This window comes from Solanum tuberosum, unplaced genomic scaffold (assembly GCF_000226075.1).
Source record: "Solanum tuberosum cultivar DM 1-3 516 R44 unplaced genomic scaffold, SolTub_3.0 scf00626, whole genome shotgun sequence".
NCBI lineage: Eukaryota > Viridiplantae > Streptophyta > Magnoliopsida > Solanales > Solanaceae > Solanum > Solanum tuberosum.
The window spans coordinates 4,127-11,753 of record NW_006239538.1 but is presented as its reverse complement, the minus strand read 5'-3'; the positions used below and the strand labels follow the sequence as shown (position 1 = coordinate 11,753).

At 32.0% G+C, this 7,627-nt stretch overlaps 1 protein-coding gene across 1 annotated transcript in view; it reads right to left on the bottom strand.

The window, feature by feature from the left end:
* LOC102591887 (pre-rRNA-processing protein ESF2) overlaps window positions 1-2,413 on the bottom strand; it is a 6,773-nt gene extending 4,360 nt beyond the window's left edge. Inside the window, exon 1 of the mRNA XM_006366234.2 lies at window positions 2,322-2,413. The gene's annotated coding sequence lies outside the window, so the exon portion shown is untranslated. The remainder of the gene's footprint in view (window positions 1-2,321) is intronic.
* Between the last annotated feature and the right edge of the window lie 5,214 nt (window positions 2,414-7,627).

The following is a 7,627-nucleotide window of genomic DNA, read 5'->3' as shown; positions in this document are numbered from 1 at the left end:
CACTTAAATCCACCAACTAAACCACATTGTTTATTTGAACTTATTTAAACAACTGAACAATATTAACTCTAACTAGTTTTGAATTAATTCCACCAACTAAACCAAATTATTTATATGAACACAACTAAACAACTTTAACTCTAACTAGTTTTGACTTGATTCCAACAACTAAAACTACCAACTAAACCATATTATTTATTTGAACTTATTTAAACAACTAAACAACTTTAACTCTAACTAGTTTTGACTTGATTCCAACAACTAAAACTACCAACTAAACCATATTATTTATTTGAACTTATTTAAACAACTAAACAACTTTAACTCTAACTAGTTTTGACTTAATTCCAACAACTAAATCCACCAATTAAACCACATTATAATTTATTTGAACTTATTTAAACAACTTTTTAATTCTAACTAGTTTTGAATTAAACCCACCAACTAAACCACATTGTTTATTTGAACTTATTTAAACAACTTTTTAATTCTAACTAGTTTTGACTTAATTCCAACAACTAAATCCACCAACTAAACCACATTATTTATTTGAACTTAACAACAACTAAACAACTTTAACTCTAACTAGTTTTGACTTAATTCTCAAAAAATCCACCAACTAAACCACATCATTTTAAAAATGAGTCAAACTAGCTAGGGGTTAATTAAATTTTATTTAAACTTATTTCTACCAAACACATAATTCTTAAATTTAAAGTTAAGTGTCAACACTAGATGGACATAAATTGATCTTGTAAGAAAATCAATTTTGTCATCAATAGGATCAACTAGTGTTGGTACTTATGCTTAACAAATATATTATTTCTAAATTTAAAGCTAAGTGTCAACACTAGATGGACACAAATCGATCTTGCAAGAAAATCAATTTTGTCATCAATAGGATCAACTAGTGTTGGTACTTATGCTTAACAAATATATTATTTCTAAATTTAAAGCTAAGTGTCAACACTAGATGGACACAAATCGATCTTGCAAGAAAATCAATTTTGTCATCAATAGGATCAACTAGTGTTGGTACTTATGCTTAACAAATATATTATTTCTAAATTTAAAGCTAAGTGTCAACACTAGATGGACACAAATCGATCTTGCAAGAAAATCAATTGTCATCAATAGGATCAACTGGTGTTGGGTACTTGTGTTTAACAAACACATTATTCCAAAATTAAATCTTAATATCAACACTAGATGGACACAAATCGATCTTGCAAGAAAATCAATTTTGTCATCAATAGGATCAACTAGTGTTGGTACTTATGCCTGACAAACACATTATTCCTAAATCAAAGCTTAGTATCAACACTAGATGGACACAAATCGATCTTGCAAGAAAATCAATTTTGTCATCAATAGGATCAACTAGTGTTGGTACTTATGCTTAACAAACACATTATTCCTAAATTAAAGCTTAATAGCAACACTAGATGGACACAAATCGATCTTGCAAGAAAATCAATTTTGTCATCAATAGGATCAACTAGTGTTGGTACTTATGCTTAACAAACACATTATTCCTAAATTAAAGGCATGCTGAAATTAGTTTCTGAAATGTTGTGCGCTCGAGGAGGTCAGAAGTTGAGTCCTTATCTATGTGCGCATGTTAGTGGTTTCCATACTTCAAAGGTAAAATGGTTTGACTTGATGCTACTACTTCATGCAGCCTTTCTATTTTCATATGTGCATACATAACTTTGGCAGGAGTGACTAAATGTTCTTGCTTCTGCCTTGTTGACTTGAATGGTTCTCCAATAGGACATGGCTATTTATACCTAAGCTCCACTTGTTAATTCTGAGGTTTCTTGTTTGTTTTATCCAGTGGTGTGTTTGTATATCTTTCAAACAAAAGACGGTCTTTAAGTAAAATAAATGCAGAAGAGTGCTCAGTAACTTCCATACAACTGACTCTTGGGTAAGATGACTGATGTATGTCACAAATTACTTGGGAATCAGTATGTCTTCTTGTTTCCATACAAAGATTGTTGGAATGAACCAGAGTGTCAGTTTCATATTGAGATAAAGGCACAAGTGAGTCAAGAGATAAATTTTTTCTAGAGAGTCTAGACTCCTAATAAATCTACATTCACGGACATTGTTTCTTCATCCATCCCAAGTTTGATTATCTAGTTTTGCCAGTCACGTATAACTAGAGCTTAAATAAATTTGAATAGTTTTAGAGTTCTAATATTAGAGTTATTTACAGACGTGTTTGAGAAATTGTTGGACCATGTAAAAGTTCAGGTAAACTTCAATTTAGCTTTATTATAAGTACTGTTATGTATGTATGATGATTAATCAAATACCTGGATCACTAGAACTTCGCCGAAGAGGAGAGGAATGGAGATGCGAGGGTCTCGCTGTTGTTGTTGTCGTCTTCGATGGGATTCGCCGGTGATTACCTTGCCTTCGCCGGAGTTAGCTGATCGCCGCTCGCTGGTCAGAGCAGCTGTTTGTTGTTATCGTCCTCACTGGAGCGGAGGAGAAGAGAGAAAGAGGCTCGCCGGTCGGAGCTGGTCCTCGCGCTGCTTCTGGCCAGCGCGGGCTTCGCTTGCTGGCGAGAAGAACGGATCGGAGGCGGCGCCCGGTTTCCGGCTGGTTTTCGCGGCTGCTCGCTGGCCGGCGCCGTTCGCTGCTTCGCCTGAGCTGCTAGGAGAATAGAGGAGAGGGAGAGATAGGGGAGGAGGAGATGAGAGGAAGATGAAGAAAGAAGGATGGCTTAGGGTTTTGGTTCTTTTGGTTTAAAATTGATAAGAATCAAGATTTGATCTTGTTGTTGATTTGGATGAACGAATGGCTGGGATTAAAGGATGGCGCTTTTGAGAATTGAATTGAATCAGATAGGCTATAATTGAAATAACCAAATAAATGGCCATAATTTTGAACATGAAATAGAATTGAATAGGAAGAGGGCTATGAATAAATAAATTGAACATAAAAGGTTATGATTTAAATGATTTGAGGGGAGATTAAGGAAATGCTATTCAATTAATAAAATATTATATATATTAAAGTATTTTCATATAAATTAAACACACCTAAATTTAAAAACATTTAAATAAAGTAGTTATTTCGAGTTTAACTATCGATAAATATAATAATTTAATAATAATAAAAATAATTTAATAATAATAATTGATAATTTTGTAAATTAGCGATACTATAATATATAATTTTAGACAAAATCGATTAAGATTTTAAAACTCGTAATATGTTTTAAAAATACGTATTTAATCGAATAAGTCGGTCAAATATATATATATACCTCCTAATTATATAAATTTAATTTTATCGATCAACAGAAGTTTATCAATATCAAATTTAATTTATAAATCTCCTTAAATTGATATCGGTAATTCTTTAATTGATAATATATTTCATATCTGAAACATTAATATATAAGACTTGATTTGTTAAACTACTCGACGAGTATATAATCAACATATTTCATACTCCGATGAATTATCCTTTACATGGCATTGCCTACGGTATGATCACTACACTTGACATCCATTCAAGATCGAACGTAAAAATCTTGATAGAACTTGCTTTGTATTGTACTTTATGATGTTCTATTGTCTATTTCGTAAAATGAAAATTTAGTATTATGCACAATAGCAAAATTATGATTAATAGGAATATTTTAAACAAATCGACCTCCGAATGTCGCTTTTATTAAAAGTAGTTAGATTAAATAAAAAATACCGACCTCATGAGGTCGGTATCACATTAAATTGTAAGATAAATAAAAAGTAGTCATGTTAATTAAATAATACTGACATAAGAAAGTCGGTATTTTATATTAATTTATTTTTGAGCTTATATAAAACTGTCATTCGGAGGACGATTTATTTAAAGTTAATTGAAAATATTAATTTATTAATTTTCTGGAAGTCACTATATAAATATTTTAATGAAATTAATTTAATTACATACTATTTAATTTTACCGACTTACGGAAGTCGGTATTATAATTTTTTTGTTTTTTATTTTACACAACCATCCTCCAGAAGACGATTTAAATAAAATTAATTCAAAATATTTCTCAATTTTGATTTTTATATTTAATTGAGAAAAAATAAAATATTGTTATTTATTGATTTATTTAATACAGACATCAAGAGGTCAGTTTTATTGTAATTCATTTCTTCCGGGAAAAATGCCGACCTCCAGAGGTCAGTATTTGATTTTCCCGCTTTATTTTTCATAAAAATTGACTCCTTGTAGTCGGTTTTCTAAAGTTTTTTTATTTTTTATTGTTTTTAACAATATCGACCTTCAGAGGTCGAAAATTACCGACTTCTATTTGAGGTCGGTAATTTTTAGATCGGTATTAACTGTTTTTTTAGTAGTGTCTCAAATACATTTCACCAAGTTTCAACTCAATAAGTAACACCCAAAAAAATTTGATTCAAACAGCAAAATCAATCAATCAACTATATCACTATACCAAACTAAACTTGAAATCAGCTAAACTATTCCATCTAATTCATTCCAATACTCAATAATCTATGTTTAACCCAAATAAATCGAAAAAAATCACCAAAAAAATTTAAAAAAAATAAATCACAAAAGCGTCATTACCCAAAATCGGCTAAAAACTTAAACCCAAATAGACTTTGAAGTTGAAGATGAATTTAGCTAATCAAAACGAAGCAGAGAAGTTTAGGGTTTTCGGTAGGAAATGAAGAGAGAAGAAACTAAAAAGGGGATTTTACGGGGAACTTGGAGAAGGGGTTTAGGGTTTTTCGATATTTTTTTAATTTTAATTATATTTCGTTTAATATCCACTTAGACATCCGGAAGAATTTACCATATACTCTCGTCAGAAATAAGATATATTGAAACTTCATATGTGTTTTGTAGGTTATCTTTCTTGCAGTATATTGAGCAATATTCGTGTTAACTCATGCAGTATTTTCTCACAATAGTCAAATCATGCCTTTTCTTTTCCCCTCCATGCCTTCATGTAGTTCAAATTAACATCATATTGATTTCTAATGTCACGTTGTATATCGGCTGGAATATATATTGTCTGGTATGAGTATGTGGAATCATAAAATTATACTTACATAGCTCTTTGTACTAAATTGTTATTCCCCAATTTACTTAAACTAGCAAGGTAGCAGGCAATTGTAAACCACTTTCAATTTGCTAAAACTAGCAAAGTAGCAGGCAATTAAAGAGGTGTCATCAAAAATTTTTTTAAGATGTATGCTAGCAGCTCTTATTCATATGACCGTGAACAAGAGCTTTGTCATCAACATTTCAAGATAGCAATTTCGTATAATCAGGAAGTGAATAGTCTAATCCAAATGACATATGATAAATATACATGATATAAGTTTTAACAGACAACAAATGTTACACAAAACGAAAAAAAAATATCCAAACATGAGATTCAACATATTAACTATAAAAAACAGAGTAAAGTAAACATAAAAACTATAGTCAACTATGTTTTAGAAGAAGAAGCTAGATATAAAATTTAAGAAATAAACTTGAAAAGCTATGTTGCTTGTGGAATATTTCGACATGTTTGCCTATTGTGATCTTGTTGTCCACACAACCCACATGTAATTCTTGATTTCTTTCGCCTTGATTCACCACTATTTTTGTGTCGTATCTTTTGTGGCCTGCTGTAATGACCCTAAAGGTCATTTTTGGAAATTTTCATAAAATGACCGTTTTACCCCTCCCGATAGTTGCCCCGAGTCCTAATTAATGTACTTTCGAAGTTGGTTTGAAGGAAAATTGATGAAAAGTTGAGTTTTTGGAAAGTTGAGTTTTTAAGAGTTAAAGTTTGGTTAAAAGTGCTATTTCGAGTCATTTGGAGTTTCGAGACTCGAATCGGATTTCCGTCGATTCCAGCAGTTTTAGAATGTTGAAACGGGTCTATGAGAATTTACGGAGTCGAATTTGGAGTTAAAACGAAGATTTGAGGTCCTAAGTTGCAAAAATTGTGAAATTTTGATCAAGAGTTGACTTTGGTCAACAAACGAGGTTCCGGTGCTCGAAATGGAATTCCGAGGGCACCGTTGGATTCAAGGGGTGTTTCTAAGTCTAGAATGAGTCTTGGTTGAATTTTTAGAGGCTCCAAGTGCATTTCGAGTTTTTGAGCTTAAAGTTAGTTTCTTGACGCCTTATCGGATACCGGGTCAAGGAGACCTCGAATTCAAATTCCAATGATTTCATCGAGTCCGAAATGTCATTTTCAAGCTAGTAGCATATTTGGTTTGTGTTCGGGAAGTGCCAAATGAGTTTTGGGTGAGCTTTTAAGCTTCTTGGATGCTTTGACACTATTTCAGCAAATTATGGCAACTAAAGGGTTCATTATTAGTTTTAAGGGTCGAAAAATTATTCCGAAGGTTCTGGAATTTTGAGCATGAATTATAGGACTTATCTGCAAATTTTGGTGCATCTTCGCTAACCCGAGATTGGACTTTTATCGCAAATAAGAAATAATTATTTACCGAGTAGAAATGATATTTGACTGGGCAAACGAGCATGAAATTGAGCTCCGATTGAACGAGAAGGTCCGTATCATTATTTAAGACATTTACAAAAAAGAATCGGGTCATTTCACTATCGTATGAGGAAATTACAGCCTTTTCAGTGAAAGATTAACTGTTGTTTTTCTGGTGCATAACAGCCATCTACTGTTATAAAAATCTCAGACTGTGTTCATTTGGTATTTTGAGCATATCGGGAGTTCTAGAGATCAGAATGGAGTGATTCTTACGGGTTTCTTCTTGAATTAATATGAGGGTTAGTATTCAATCTTCAATTCGACATTTTCTCATAATTTCTTTATCTGGTTTTTTATCCGTAAACCTCTTGGGAAAAATTGGGGTTTTATCGATTTGGACTCCCTTTTTGATGAAAAAGGTATATTTACGATCCTTATGTTATGGGTAAACTGATTTTAACATAAAATTATTGATTCATCGATTATTTTCATCATATTAACCACGTACAATTTGGACTTTCCCGGTAAAGTTAAAGTTTGATAAATTGAGAATTTCAAGGTCGATCTTAACTCCGTTTTTGATGAAATTTCATATTTGAACTTATCTAAGCATGGGTAAGATGTTTTTCAAGAGATATTTCATTTTCGAGTCAGGGTTTCGGATCCGAATATTTTAGGCTTCTTCAAGAACGTGGATTTTCCTTCAAATTGAGTTTGTGAACTCATTTCAACTCCTTTTTCGAAACGGTTTTCACTATTGGATTCTAAATTTCTTGGGGAACATTTTTCACTAAAAATTTCCAGATTTCGAGAATATTTTCCGGAACGAGATTTTTGACCATTTTACCCTTGTTCTCCAAATTTCACGATATTGGTGTTGTTAGATTCGTATTTATTGTGGGATTCCATTTATGAATAGATTGTGGTGATTTGGAGCGTGCTCGGAAGGGTAAAACTCAAATTTGAGTTACTAGTTGAAGTGTTTTGAGGCAAGTGACTTCTAAACTTTGTTAAACTCTTAGACTACGCATGACTACTTTCCTAATTGTGTTGGGGAGTAATGGGAATTGAGGATGGATTTTATTTGTTGATTGAAATTGTTGTAAATGAAAGATGGGGAATAAAACAAGCTAAATGTGTTAT